This window comes from Dermacentor variabilis, chromosome 2 (assembly GCF_050947875.1).
Source record: "Dermacentor variabilis isolate Ectoservices chromosome 2, ASM5094787v1, whole genome shotgun sequence".
NCBI classification, from domain to species: Eukaryota; Metazoa; Arthropoda; class Arachnida; order Ixodida; family Ixodidae; genus Dermacentor; species Dermacentor variabilis.
The window spans coordinates 56,902,270-56,917,445 of record NC_134569.1 but is presented as its reverse complement, the minus strand read 5'-3'; the positions used below and the strand labels follow the sequence as shown (position 1 = coordinate 56,917,445).

Sequence of the window (15,176 nt, the reverse complement as noted above, 5' to 3'; positions counted from 1 at the left end):
GCGGGCAGTGCTAACCCGCCTGCGCGAAGCGGGCTTGACAGTCAAGGCTCCTAAGTGCCAGTTAGCACAGGCCGAGGTTGTCTACCTCGGTCACGTGATTGGTCAGGGTCGTCGCCGCCCCTCTGAAATAAAGGTGGCCGCTGTGCGAGACTTCCCGCAACCGCGCACGAAGACCGATATTCGGTCGTTCTTAGGTGTCGCCGGCTACTATCAGAGGTACATCCCCAGGTACTCTGATATCGCGGCTCCCCTGACGGATGCTCTAAGAAAAACAGAGCCCCAAACAGTCGTCTGGGACGAGACAAAGGAAAGAGCTTTTAGCGCCCTAAAGAGCGCCCTAACAAGCCAGCCTGTGCTACGATCGCCAGACTACACAAAAGGGTTCGTAGTTCAGTGCGATGCTAGTGAGCGAGGCATGGGCGTTGTACTGTGCCAACGGGAAAATGGAGAAGTAGAACACCCCGTCCTGTATGCTAGTCGTAAGCTGACCAGTCGTGAGCAGGCGTATAGCGCCACCGAGAAAGAGTGTGCATGTCTCGTGTGGGCCGTTCAGAAATTGTCATGCTATCTAGCCGGCTCGAGGTTTATCATTGAGACGGATCACTGCCCTCTCCAATGGCTGCAGACCATCTCTCCCAAAAATGGCCGCCTCCTGCGCTGGAGCCTCGCTTTGCAACAATATTCCTTTGAGGTGCGTTACAAAAAGGGGAGTCTCAACGGTAACGCCGATGGCTTAAGTCGAAGCCCCTAACGTAGGATTCAGCCTCAAAATTGTTTGTTACTGATGTTTTTCTTCCTGAGGCAGGATTTTTTAACATATTGTTTTTGTGTAGTGTTTCAAAGTGATGACATGCTTTCTAGTGCAATTTTCCAATTTGTGGACGCGTTCTGAGTGCTGCTAGACTACTGTAAGGAACTAGGCAGTGGTATAAAAGGGGAAAGAGCCTGGCAGGGCTTAGTGAGGGTTGTGCCGTGCTTGCTGACTAAGCGGTTGAGTTTCAGCGTAGTTCTAACGCTTGCCGGGAACAAGAACAAAAATGTGAACTCTCCCGAAGTCACTTTGCAGTGTCCCGTGCGAACCTGAACGAGAGAACGAGGCCTTCTCTGTGCGCTGCGCTCAAGAAACGTCGAGGGACGCCCGACTTCGGTTATGAGCATCATCGAGCGACATCCCTCCGGACAGGGGATGCAGTCCCCTGACCATCGGGATCTCCTTCCCCCGGCGGGGCGGTCTGTTACGTTTCGCCTACGACGCGCGGTTTTGCCGGCGCGGCTGCAACAAAGCGGCAGACATTTTGGCCTGTTCGGCGCCGCCGCTACGCCTCCCCGCCAAGCGCGTCCAGGCATGTTCCGATGCCACGTGTCTTCATGTGCGTGTGTGAGTGTATGTGCATATTGGTGCCCACGCTTGTCGAAGCGCGGCAGCCGGGGAGAGGAGCTCCCAACAACTGTGAAGCGAGGGGGTCTGACAGGCGCCGACACGACAGTATGAGCCACCTTCTCCTCCCCATTGTGCCCGACCGGCGCCGACACGACAGTATGAGCCACCTTCTGCTCCCCATTGTGCCCGAACGGCGCCGGCACGACGGCTGCGTCACCTTATCCCATTGTGCCCGAGCGGCACAGTCACGTGCTCGTCTATAGAGGGGTTCCTTCTTGCCCTCAACTGCGAGAGTATAAAAGCAGCTGCCCCCGGACGGCAAAGGAGGGCTCCGATTTCTTCTGTTGAGTAACGTGCACTCCCGTCTCTCTACTTCGGTCAACCTGACCACCAACTCTTTGCAATGTTAGAATAAACAAGTTGTTTTGTTGTTACCAGTCGACTCATGCTTTGCCGGGACCTTCGGATGCTTCCAGTTGTACCCCAGGCCGCCAGGCCAACGCTACCCTTGGGGCTTGCGACCCAGGTGCAACAACGGGCGTCAGCGCCGAGTTCCCAACAACTCGTGCCATCGGTGCGATTACAACAGGGTGGAAACGTTGGTGCCACTTTATAAGGGTGGTAAGGATAGGCATCTTAACAAAATGGGGCACCAGTCCTGTTGTATATCAAGTCCATCATAAAGATGCTTTAGGTGTAGTATCATCTGTATGAAATGTACCCTTGTAGGTACAATCGTTTCGGCGCTTCGTTCCACCATTCGCGTTTTTCACAAGCTGTGCAGTCCCACGAGAAAAAACACATCGAAAGGTACATTATTATCGGAGGTCGGGAGCAGGTAGCGCACAGTATGAGCGTTAATTTCAAAGTCATATTTTATATTCCTTTGGAGGACATGCCAAAAATAAGATGGCGTCGGTGCAGCTTATAAATCAATTTTCAATTGTCTCTGGTACATCAGAAAGGCGACAGTTAACAGAAGAGACAAAGATGCCCTTTTTCTGTAGCCATGTTTTTACAGGTATTGTTTCACTATGAAGTTTATAAAATAATGTTTTGCAGCAAGGGGATGTATACATAATTAGGGGCCGATCCATTCAAACCAATATACATATCGCCCGTACACTTGCAATGCTCCGGGTAGGCCTTGCTAAAGCTTTTGATCGGGTCAGTCACTCTATTTATTTTCTCTTCTGGAGCATGCCAATGTAGGCTACGTTGTGCTTAAAGGGCCTTAGGCTTTGCTGCACCTGTTGTTCTACTCGTTTAGTTATTAATGGCCATCTCTCCGAACCTGTTTCTATTTGTTCTTCAGTAAAATAAGGTTGCCTGATGTCCGCACTACTATTCACCCTTTACCTGGAGCCGCTATGCTTCAGCGTAATTCAGTCGAGTTACATCCATGGCTTCAATATACTGGGTAATGAAGTAAATGTCTTAGCTTATGCAGATTACCTAGCGTTCTTCTGCGCGGATAAATCCAATGTTGAAAAGGTAGTATCGACAATATAGGGATTTGGCAGCGTATAAGGATCACGAATGAATTCCTCGAAAAGTTTAGGCTTATGGTTTGGCTCATGGTGCTATACACCAGAACAGTTTGCAGGCGTTAAGTGGACTCATGTCCCGCCAAAGTATCTTGGTGTGCCGCTAGATGCGCATAAATTAAGTGCACACGATTGGAAAGAACGGGTTTCGGCCCTGGAGAGTTACACCCAGACATTCGTTCCACACCGACTTTCTATTTTTGGAAAGCCGAAGCCTGCAATAAGTTCTCGGCAACAAAAAAATTACTATGTATTGGAAGTTATTCATTGTGCCAGCCTTTACATCCAAGGCTTTCACCAAATCTTTGCGACCTTCGTATGGTCTTCAACTTTTGAGCCCATGAGGCGAGACAATATTTTTAGGCCTGTTAGTGAAGGTGGGCTCGGTTTAGTACATCTTTATGTGAGGCAAATAGTGCCTCATTTCTTATTTTTTCGCGATACTTCGCATCCGATACTTCGGTCATTCATGCAAGCCACACTTGTTAATGCGTTACCTGATTTAGTTGTTTCTCCCAATTTTTCATGTTTATGCTTGTGAGGGTTCGTGCAAGAAGTTTACTTGGCGGTTCGTTTCCTGACAGTTCGGTGTTCTACTGAATACATCTACTCTGTGTCGCGTAAAACGTTATACAAAGGTTTACTGTCCATGATATCTCCGCCTCCATTTTACCGATCACTATACATTAAATGGCCAGGCCACGATTCAGCCAGTTTCGGTTCATCATACACGCCCTTTAAGGCGGGGTTTTATATGCATGAAGAAGTAGACGCAAGGAAAGGCGCGCGTCTTTCTCTCCAGAGGAAGGAAAGGGTGTGATCGCGTGTTCGCTCGCCTCGGGCGCTCGCCGTTTCGCGCCACTTCAGGCCCGCCGGTCAGATGGGGAGGCCGCGTTCGGTTCGTTCTGCCGAAGAGCAGGCTTTGTTCAAGGAACGGCAGCGGGAGCGGGCCAGTAAACGTGTTCGTGCTCGCCGGGCAAACCCAGAGCTTCGGTAAGCTGAAGTCGAAGCACAACGACAACGCCCTGCTATTCCAGAAGTTCGGGCTGCCATCTCCGAAGCACAACGACAGCGCCGGGCCGATCCACTAACTATCCAACTCTCTTTTAAAACTAACCAACTCCTCCTAAAGCATTGGACAAGCTTCGCGTGACCGCTGTGTTGCCGGTAGGGGGAGGGTTTTCATTTTTTATGTTGAGGAGGTCGAGGTTCTCCAAGAAAAGGTCTCGTTGGTGATCATGTTGCTGTGCCTACTTCAGCATACCGATGTGCTGGCGTGAGGTTATGCTGGCTCATTGGCCTTGCCTACACATGCTGGCGAAATGCCCGACTTTGTCATGTTCGGAGCCATACGCTGGGCATTCGCGCCGATTGTGCGTTTTTCCACAGCGTGAACATCTTTGTTGCGATTTCATCTGTGGCTTGAGTTGCTGGTTCCTCGACGTTGATGATTGATGCGAGATCCGTTTGAGTTGCTTCTGCTTTTGTATGGCTTCTGCTTCAAGCTTCAGCTCTTCAAGCTCTCTTACGTGCTTTTTGGAAATTTCCGCTGCCTTGAACGTGTTTATATTCTGTCGAGCGTTGAGCCTCGTTCGCGAAAAAAGGCTCTCTCATAGTGCTTCGTCGCTTGTTTTTACAACGATGCGGTCACCAATGGTTCGGCCTTTTCTCTCTCCAAAGTCGCATTTTTCTGCTTTCCTCCGCAGGTCCATTACAAACTCGCTGAATGTTTGGTTTTCTTTTTGCTTCAATGTGTTGAAGACAGCAGACACCTGCATAACGTTTTTGTATGGCTTGTAGGGGCGTCGAACTGTTTGAGGATGTTGGTAATTTGATCCGTCGGCAGCACGCCGTCGGCTGTCGGAGGTAGAGGGGAAAACATCTGGGCGCCGTGGCGGCCGCAGGCCCCGAGAACATGGAGAGAGGGGCCTTTTCGCGTGGCGGCGGGTTTCGTAGTGTACTCACAGGCTTGTTCGTAGATGGTGTCGCTTCTTTCCAGTCCTCCTATAGGCTTGTTGCGGGTTGTCGCCTAGCTCGAAGTGTGCCGGTGATTTCAGGAACGCGTGGAGGAGGGGGGGGGGCATAGTTGCGGTGTGCTTCCGATTACGCTGACACCATGTTGTGTTGTTGCTGGAACGAATCGGACACAGGAGCAGCCGGGTCGAGAGCACAAGTAGAACTGTTTATTGAGCCTGCACAGATGCAGGACGCGTTAGATAAGTGGCGCGAGCTGTTGGTCAACTTGAAAGACGTCGCATAAGTGGCAGGAGAAGAGGAAGAGATGCTCATATATAACAAAAAGCAGACTGACGAATCTGGCGACGTGCAAAAACAGGAAAGCGTTCACAGATTCGTTCAATTGAGCAGTCTAACCTTTCTGACATAATGTATATATATTTTCAGAGTAATGGACCGAAGCACTTGTCGCTGACAATGAGGCAAAGCTTGCTTTTATTGTATTGGTGCATACACCTCCACTAGGTCGGCACGCATTGTCAGAACAATGACTGCTAGCAGCACGGTATAGAAAAAGTCCTAAGACAAGCGCTATACAAAATTTCACTCTGGCTTGACTGGCATAATCTGTGCTATGCGATGCAGATTCCTTGATAAGAATTCCTTAGCAAATGAGCCACGGCAAAAGACGCAAGCAGAACAAATACATACTATGTAGCCGCGCGCCGCTGAGCACTGAGAATATTCCTTTTAATGCTTCGAAATCAGATCTCTGTAGCAACGCCACGATAGAATAGGGCTGTAGCAAAATCAGCACGGATATTCGGGAAAACGACTGATTCATTTGTTCGCAGCCAATGCTAACTTTTGTAGCTTGTAAAACAGAAATAGCCACCGATTACCTTAGAATGAAAAGACTTATGTAGATCCAACACGTACTTATGTGAAGCGAAGCCTCTGCGAAGCGGTTAACGAAATGCGACGAATCTGCCCATTTCATTCCTGCATCTTTGACCTAAAGGAAACTGGAGAGCGCGCGTGGACTCTCGCGTACCCGTGCTGTGCGCAATGTGACAACTATTGTATTGACTTGTATTTCTTCATGTCTTCTTATTCATTTTAAATGCACCGGCGACTTCTCCGCCAATCCTCAGTTTCGGCTATGTGCCATAGTATGATGCAAATCAGCACAATCAACATGCCAACTGTTTGGATCGGACCGCTGGTACGATCTGTTGGGAACTCGGCGCTGACGCCCGTGGTTGTACCTGGGTCGCAAGCCCCAAGGGTAGCGTTGGCCTGGCGGCCTGGGGTACAACTGGAAGCATCCGAAGGTCCCGGCAAAGCATGAGTCGACTGGTAACAACGAAACAACTTGTTTATTTTAACATCGCAAAGAGTTGGCGGTCAGTTTGACCGAAGTAGAGAGACGGGAGAGCACTTCACTCAACAGAAGAAATCGGAGCCCTCCTTTTGGCGTCCGGGGGCAGCTGTTTTTATACTCTCGCAGTTGAGGGCAAGAAGGAACCCCTCAAAAGACGAGCACGTGAATGTACAATGGGCTAATGGTGACGCACACTGTCGTAGCGATGCCGTAGCACCATGTCGAGCACGATCTCGTAGCACCCTGTCGTGGCGCTGCCGGTCGGACACAATGACTGTAATGAGAGGATGGTCCCTGCTTTGGCATCGCCTGTTTCGGGCACAATGACTGGAACGAGATCCCTGCTTTGGCATCGCCTGTTTCGGGCACAATGACTGGAATGAGATCCCTGCTTTGGCATCGCCTGTTTCGGGCACAATGACTGGAATGCGAGGATGATCCCTAGGCGGTCGCATCGCCGCAGTCGCGCCTGGAAACACCTGGCGATGAGTGTTGCGGCGACGACGATCGGGCCAAAATGTCTGCCGCCCCGCCGCAGTCGCGCCGGCAAAACCACGTGTCGCAGGCGAAACGCAACAGACCGCCCCGCCGGGGGAAGGAGATCCCGATGGACAGGGGACTGCATCCGCTGTCCGGAGGGATGTCGCTCGATGATGCTCATAACCGAAGTCGGGCGTCCCTCGACGTTTCTTGAGCGCAGCGCACAGAGAAGGCCTCGTTCTCTCGTTCAGGTTCGCACGGGACACTGCAAAGTGACTTCGGGAGAGTTCACATTTTTGTTCTCGTTCCCGGCAAGCGTTAGAACTACGCTGAAACTCAACCGCTCAGTCAGCAAGCACGGCACAACCCTCACTAAGCCCTGCCAGGCTCTTTCCCCTTTTTATACCACTGCCTAGTTCCTTACAGTAGTCTAGCATCACTCAGAACGCGTCCACAAATTGAAAAATTGCACTAGAAAGCATATCATCACTTTGAAACACTAAACAAAAGCAATATGTTAAAAAAAAATCCTGCCTCAGGAAGAAAAACATCAGTAACAAACAATTTTGAGGCTGATTCCTACGTTAGGGGCTTCGACTTAAGCCATCGGCGTTACCGTTGAGACTCCCCTTTTTGTAACGCACCTCAAAGGAATATTGTTGTAAAGCGAGGCTCCAGCGCAGGAGGCGGCCATTTTTGGGAGAGATGGTCTGCAGCCATTGGAGAGGGCAGTGATCCGTCTCAATGATAAACCTTGAGCCGGCTAGATAGCATGACAATTTCTGAACGGCCCACACGAGACATGCACACTCTTTCTCGGTGGCGCTATACGCCTGCTCACGACTGGTCAGCTTACGACTAGCATACAGGACGGGGTGTTCTACTTCTCCATTTTCCCGTTGGCACAGTACAACGCCCATGCCTCGCTCACTAGCATCGCACTGAACAACGAACCCTTTTGTATAGTCTGGCGATCGTAGCACAGGCTGGTTTGTTAGGGCACTCTTTAGGGCGCTAAAAGCTCTTTCCTTTGTCTCGTCCCAGACGACTGTTTGAGGCTCTGTTTTTCTTAGAGCATCCGTCAGGGGAGCCGCGATATCAGAGTACCTAGGGATGTACCTCTGATAGTAGCCGGCGACACCCAAGAACGACCGAATATCGGTCTTGGTGCGCGGTTGCGGAAAGTCTCGCACAGCGGCCACTTTTATTTCAGAGGGGCGGCGACGACCCTGACCAATCACGTGACCGAGGTAGACAACCTCGGCCTGTGCTATCTGGCACTTAGGAGCCTTGACTGTCAAGCCCGCTTCGCGCAGGCGGGTTAGCACTGCCCGCAAGTGTGCCATATGCTCAGACCAGGATGCGGAGAATATCGCTACGTCGTCTAGATACGGTAAAGCGAATTCTTGCTGTCCCCGCAACACTTTATCCATGAGACTTGAAAAACAGTATGGCGCGTTCTTCAAACCAAAACTCAACACTTTAGGACGGAATGTTCCCATTGGTGAAATGAACGCCGCATACCTACTAGCCTCTTCTGTAAGTGGAACCTGCCAATAACCCCTGACAAGATCTAGGGTGGAAATAAACTGAGCGCTACTAACTTTCTCAAGGCGCTCCTCGATGTTAGGGATCGGATAAATTTGATCCTTAGTGATGGAATTAAGCCTGCGGTAGTCGACGCAAGGACGAGGTTCCTTGCCCGGTACCTCAACTAAAATCAAAGGGGAGGTATAATCACTCTCACCTGCCTCAATAACACCGAGCTGTAGCATTTTCTTTACCTCAGCCTCCATAATATCGTTCTGGCGGGGTGACACCCGATACGCCTTGGATCGTACTGGCTCTGGGGAGGTAAGTTCAATATCATGAGTAAGTACAGAAGTCCTACCAGGCCTCTCAGAGAACAGACCTTGAAACTCTTGTAATAGCTGGTGTAGTTCGGTTTTCTGCTCGGGCGACAGCGGTGCTTTACTGATAAGGTCACTAATGACTTGACCGGTGTCTTCCCTGTTCGTCACTGAGCCTAGTCCCGGAAGCTCGACCGGAAGCTCTTCAGGAACGTTTACCATCATGCACACCACTGCTTCCCTTTGTCTATAAGGTTTGAGCAGATTACAGTGGTAAACTTGCTGTGCTTTCCGCTTTCCTGGCAGACTTACCACGTAGTTAACGTCCGACAGTTTCTGAACAATTCGTGCTGGGCCCTCCCACTGCACGTCTAGTTTGTTGTTTAGCGATGTGCGCAATATCATGACCTCATCGCCAACCTCAAAACGACGGGCCCTGGCTGTCCGATCATAATAAACCTTGGCCCTCTGCTGGGCCTTTGTCATTGCTTCACCTGACAACTCCTGTGCCCTTCTTAAGCGTTCGAGGAGCTTAAGCACGTACTCCACCACGACTGGGTCGTCGCCCCTACCTTCCCATGATTCTCGAAGCATGCGAAGCGGAGATCGAAGCGAGCGACCGTACACCAGTTCAGCTGGCGAAAACCCCGTAGCCGCATGCGGCGCGGTCCTTAAAGCAAACATCACCCCAGGCAGACACAGCTCCCAGTCAGTTTGATGTTCAAAACACAAGGCTCTCAACACGCGCTTCATGACGGAGTGGAGCTTCTCAACGGAATTCGACTGTGGGTGGTACACTGAGCTGTGTAACAGCTTTACCCCACACCTTTCGAGAAAAGTTGTCGTCAAAGCGCTAGTAAACACTGTGCCCTGATCTGATTGGATTTCCGCAGGGAAACCAACTCGCGCAAATATGGACAGTAGTGCATTAACTATCTCAACTGAGCTGAGTTCTTTAAGCGGCACTGCTTCAGGGAACTTTGTCGCTGGGCAGATCACAGTCAAAATGTGTCTGTACCCCGTGGCTGTTACCGGCAGAGGTCCCACAGTATCAATAACGAGCCGTCTAAAAGGCTCCGTAATGATAGGTACCAATTTCAACGGCGCCCTCGATTTGTCCCCTGGTTTGCCCACCCGCTGACAGGTGTCACATGACCTCACGAAGTGGTCTGCGTCCCGAAAACACCCTGGCCAATAGTACTCTTGCAAGAGACGGTCCTTAGTTTTCTTAACTCCTAGGTGTCCGGATCACGAACCCCCATGTGACAAGCGCAACAGATCCTGACGATAGCATTGAGGCACGACCAGCTGATCGAACTCCACTCCTCTGTGGTCTAGATACTTCCGGTACAGGACTCCACCCCTTTCCACAAAACGCGCAGTTTTCCTGGCGATACCTTCTTTGACATTGCAGCGCACGTTTTCCAGGCTGCCATCCTTTTTTTGCTCGGCTATCAAAGCCGTCCGGCTGACTTTTAGCAACCTATCAAGTCCGTCTGACGTAGGCGCGATGAGCAAATCAGTAGATAGCTCTTCTAACTTTCCCGAATCGGGATTTTCCTCTCCAGTATCTGGCGCCTTCAACGCTACAGACTCAATTTTATTCAGTTCGGGCGTGCTCTGAATATCAGCTTGCTGCGCCTCTGACCCTTTTTCGTTGTTTGATAACGTCGGCCCCGCAACTACCGCCTTTGCAGCGAGCTCCCGAACCTTCGATCTGGTTAAGGCCTGAACACTAGCTTCACCAAACAAAAGCCCCTTCTCGCGCAGGAGGTGATCGGACCTGTTTGAAAATAGGTACGGGTACTGGGGTGGCAGCATAGATGACACTGCCGCCTCCGTCTCAAGCGCTCCGAAAGGTCCTTCAATAAGCACTTTTGCTACCGGCAGACACACGCTATGAGCTTCCACGGCTTGCTTGATCCACGCGCACTCGCCCGTGAACATATGGGGTTCTACGTAAGACGGGTGAACTACATCCATCGTAGCTGCGGAATCGCGAAGCACTCGGCACTCTTTCCCGTTCACGAGGAGGTCTCGCATGTAAGGCTCGAGAAGCTTCATGTTCTCGTCAGTGCTGCCTATTGAAAAAAACACAACTTTTGGTGTCGTTTCCGGACACTGCGCCGAAAAGTGACCCGGCTTCTGGCACGTATAACACAAGCGCGCTCGCCTCATCTCGAACCGCTTTCTGCGTTTGGCTGCCGCCGTCTCTTTACGTTTGGTCGGACTGCTTTCGCTCGCATCCGCACTACGCGTGTCCCCCTTTAATCTCATGGGTGTGAACTTTGGCCTCTCAAACTTCGAGCCAAATTCACCCTTTTGACCGTCCTTAGCTCCGCGAGCCCGACGCGTCACAAACTCCTCGGCTAGCTCAGCGGCTTTAGCCACCGTACAAACGTCTGGCCTATCCAAGACCCAGTATCGCACGTTCTCCGGTAACCGACTATAAAACTGTTCTAGCCCGAAACACTGCAGAACTTTATCGTGGTCACCAAACGCTTTCTCTTCTTTGAGCCACTCCTGCATGTTTGACATAAGCCTATACGCAAACTCTGTATATGACTCACTTCTGCCTTTCTCATTTTCCCGAAACTTCCGACGGAACGCCTCCGCAGACAGCCGGTACTTTTTTAGCAGACTCGATTTTACTTTGTCGAAATCCTCTGCTTCCTCTCTATCCAAGCGAGCGACTACGTCGGCCGCCTCGCCGGGTAACAAAGTGAGCAAGCGCTGTGGCCACGTTTCCCGAGAGAACCCCTGCTTCTCGCACGTTCGCTCAAAGTTAACCAGGAACAAACCAATGTCCTCTCCAAGCTTAAACGGCCGCATCAGGTCAGTCATTTTGAACAATACGCGTTCTCCTGCACCGTGTGCCTGACTTCCATTACGAGCGCGTTCCATCTCTACCTCAAGACGCTTCATTTCCAAAGCGTGTTGACGGTCACGCTCTTGTTGCTCTCGCTCTTTCTGTTCTTTACGTTCACGCTCTTCTTTTTCTTTCTGTTCTTTACGTTCACGCTCTTCTTTTTCTTTCTGTTCTTTAAGTTCGCGCTCTTCTTTTTCTTTTTGCTCTTTAAGTTCGCGCTCCTGTCTTTTTGCAGTCTCTCTCTCTTCAATGGTCTCAAGGCATTCCGACAGCTCGTCATCCTCAGCCTCTAACTCAAGAATAGCCTTTATCAGTTCCGGTTTTCTTAGTTTGTCTGAGACATCCAGACCCAACTCTCTTGCAAGCTCCAACAATTTCGGTTTGCGCAACGACTTCAAATCCATGGCTGCTCTGAATGCTGCTTTCTCTACTGCCTATTATTGTCTTGCCGCAACTAACCCGGCAGCAACGACAACCACAATTACCAGCTCTGTTTCTGACACTAACAAAAAGCCTGGCAAAGCTCAGAAGAAGAAAGTCCCGCACTCACCAAACCTCGCAGGCAGGAATTCCGCGCAGTCGTTCCGCTGCAGGCAACCAGTCGTCACACAGGGCTCGTTGCACTGCTCCCGGATCGTCGTTGAGCTGCTCAGCATACAGTCAACTGCATCTCTTCGCTGCTGGCCTCCGTTGTCGCGATCTCACCGCTGGCAGACAGTTGTTTGAAGTCGTAGGCGATCTCACCGCTGCCAACCAGATGTTTGGATCGGACCGCTGGTACGATCTGTTGGGAACTCGGCGCTGACGCCCGTGGTTGTACCTGGGTCGCAAGCCCCAAGGGTAGCGTTGGCCTGGCGGCCTGGGGTACAACTGGAAGCATCCGAAGGTCCCGGCAAAGCATGAGTCGACTGGTAACAACGAAACAACTTGTTTATTTTAACATCGCAAAGAGTTGGCGGTCAGTTTGACCGAAGTAGAGAGACGGGAGAGCACTTCACTCAACAGAAGAAATCGGAGCCCTCCTTTTGGCGTCCGGGGGCAGCTGTTTTTATACTCTCGCAGTTGAGGGCAAGAAGGAACCCCTCAAAAGACGAGCACGTGAATGTACAATGGGCTAATGGTGACGCACACTGTCGTAGCGATGCCGTAGCACCATGTCGAGCACGATCTCGTAGCACCCTGTCGTGGCGCTGCCGGTCGGACACAATGACTGTAATGAGAGGATGGTCCCTGCTTTGGCATCGCCTGTTTCGGGCACAATGACTGGAACGAGATCCCTGCTTTGGCATCGCCTGTTTCGGGCACAATGACTGGAATGAGATCCCTGCTTTGGCATCGCCTGTTTCGGGCACAATGACTGGAATGCGAGGATGATCCCTAGGCGGTCGCATCGCCGCAGTCGCGCCTGGAAACACCTGGCGATGAGTGTTGCGGCGACGACGATCGGGCCAAAATGTCTGCCGCCCCGCCGCAGTCGCGCCGGCAAAACCACGTGTCGCAGGCGAAACGCAACACAACGCGCTTCTTGGCCTAGCCCCCATTGTAGGTATGCACTATAGTATGGAAATCATAATCATCATCAACACGCGCAGCGGTCATGTCAAACAGCTAGATTACGTTGGCACGACATTTACTGCCCGCTCTTTGGCCGATCTCCAGTTTTGGGCATGTGTCGAAATATGAACAGCATCACAAGCAAGAGGTGGGCACGCTTCTTGGTCGATCCCCGGTTGTGGGTAGGTGCCGTATATAGTATGGAAATCATAATCACCATCAACACACGGCGACCACCCAAATCGGGGGGAGGTTCACATCTCGCCGCCGGACGCTCATCTTTCTTTGTTTTAAAGAATGAGAAGGAGCCTACTCGGCAAGAGCACGACCAGCGACCGACATAAAAACCGACCGAACCAGGTGAAACTACGGGACGGTATATTCAAGGAAGACATTGCCGTTTCGCTTTGATAAGAACTTCGTTTGCTACGCAGGCGCCAAAAAGAAACCCAATTCTGAAAACTGCCATTTTCGTGAGCGTTAAATTTTCCTGTTGCGCCTGCAGGCTGACTTCTGACGAAAGACAGCGTCAGTCTGTGCTGCCAAACTGGTTTCCATTCACGCTTGCAAGCAGCAGCATCTCGCCAGTGTGCCACATTGTGGCACGTAATACACACCGTTGGCGCTACAATGTGAACACAGAGCTGACGAAGCCTTGGGGTCATCTTGCACAGGCGAAGTTTCCTGCTACCGTTCACCATCGCTCGACTCATTCGCGTTTCACTGATGATGACCTCATCCAAGTTATAGAGCAAGAAGCTTGTTACACAGTGCCAATTGAGCGTTTAATGCGGCGGCAGGTGATAAACGGCACGATAGATCACCGGAACATAATACAAGTACCTAACGCTGTGAAAGCATTGAGCTTCGCGGCTCTATAAAAAACACTGTTGGCCGTGGTTCAGTGCACCTCGACTAAGGAGCGCTTTCCGAATGCAAATCTTTCATAAATATTTTTGGTCCACCGCGCGTTGCTGCTTCATTATTATTCACGACGGAGTGCTTCAAGGTCGCATTTCGAACTCCCCGAACGTCACCTTGGTGACGAAGTTAGCTCATTCCGAATTCTCTAAGCGACTCACTTGGTGCTTAAATTAAGGAAGTCGCAAGCAACGTCGCTCAGCGAAAGGACAATCGAGGAGCCGGCACTCCGCTTTCTACGCCGCAACATCGCGATCGGCGGGGATTCGACACTCGTTGGGTCGTGAGGGGCGTGCGTCTCGATATCGCACGTTTCAGCGCTGCCCGGCCCTACGCAGCTAAGCCTCGCGAGCTCCTGTTGAAGATAACGCGCGTCGCCCCAGCCGCTGCCGCGAACGAATCAGGTGAGGTGAGAGCGGGTGAGAGCGCGAGTTTTTTGCACACAGCCCCAACTTGCGTTCCGTCCGCACAAACCGCGTATATAAGCCGCCAACTGCCTCTCGGCCCGACGCGGCCGCTGCGGCCGTGCCAGGTGCAGGCGCCAGCCAGCAGGCGAAGCCAGCAAGCAGCACGGGTTGCGCAAGCTGCAGCGGCGCCGTCATGTGCCTAGCGGGCGGGAGTCACGCGGCTATTTAATACAGCGTGCGAGAGAAGAGATGCAACAGTTCCTCTTACCCCGTCCGCCGGCGATTCCGTGGTCCCTCTCGGAGCAAGGTTGCGTGCCGTCTGCAAAGCTTGTCGGGGTGTGTTTAGTGGTCGGTGTCGCCGCGAGGTACAGCTTGTTCGGTGGTGGCTTATCGGGCGTGGAATGGACTGAGCAAGAGGAGGCAAGAGGCAGGCCTGCGGAGGAGAGGAGGAGGAAGGGCGTTCTGTTATCACAGCGCGCTCCTCGCGTCCTCCCCTCCCTCCGCTCTCTGCTAGAGCTCCGATACTCGCAGTCAACTCTTCAACGCCCCGTGCGCGCGGGCCTCAGACGATTGTGTTCTTTCCAGGCGTCGCCTTGTTTGTGAAGTGAATGCATTTCACGAGAGACTAGACCGGAGGTGGAAGCGGCTCGTGAACGACTGCGGAGTCGACTCGTGTGTATAAATACGGCACGTTGAATGGCGAACAAGCGCGCGTTCGGCGTGTGATCGGCTGCTAACTGCTGCTGCTCCCCGAACGACAACATCATGAGCGCCTGCCCGCGGAACGGAAGCGCGGAAACGAGGGCGGTCGATGACACGTATTGGCA

General features: G+C 51.8%; 1 protein-coding gene across 2 annotated transcripts in view; it reads right to left on the bottom strand.

Annotated features, from left to right (window-relative positions):
- LOC142571919 (zinc transporter ZIP1-like) overlaps positions 1-14,933 on the bottom strand; it is a 64,224-nt gene extending 49,291 nt beyond the window's left edge. The window contains exon 1 of one of the 2 annotated variants that reach the window (XM_075680634.1): positions 14,618-14,933. The gene's annotated coding sequence lies outside the window, so the exon portion shown is untranslated. The remainder of the gene's footprint in view (positions 1-14,617) is intronic. The other variant, XM_075680631.1, reaches the window with a different exon arrangement.
- Between the last annotated feature and the right edge of the window lie 243 nt (positions 14,934-15,176).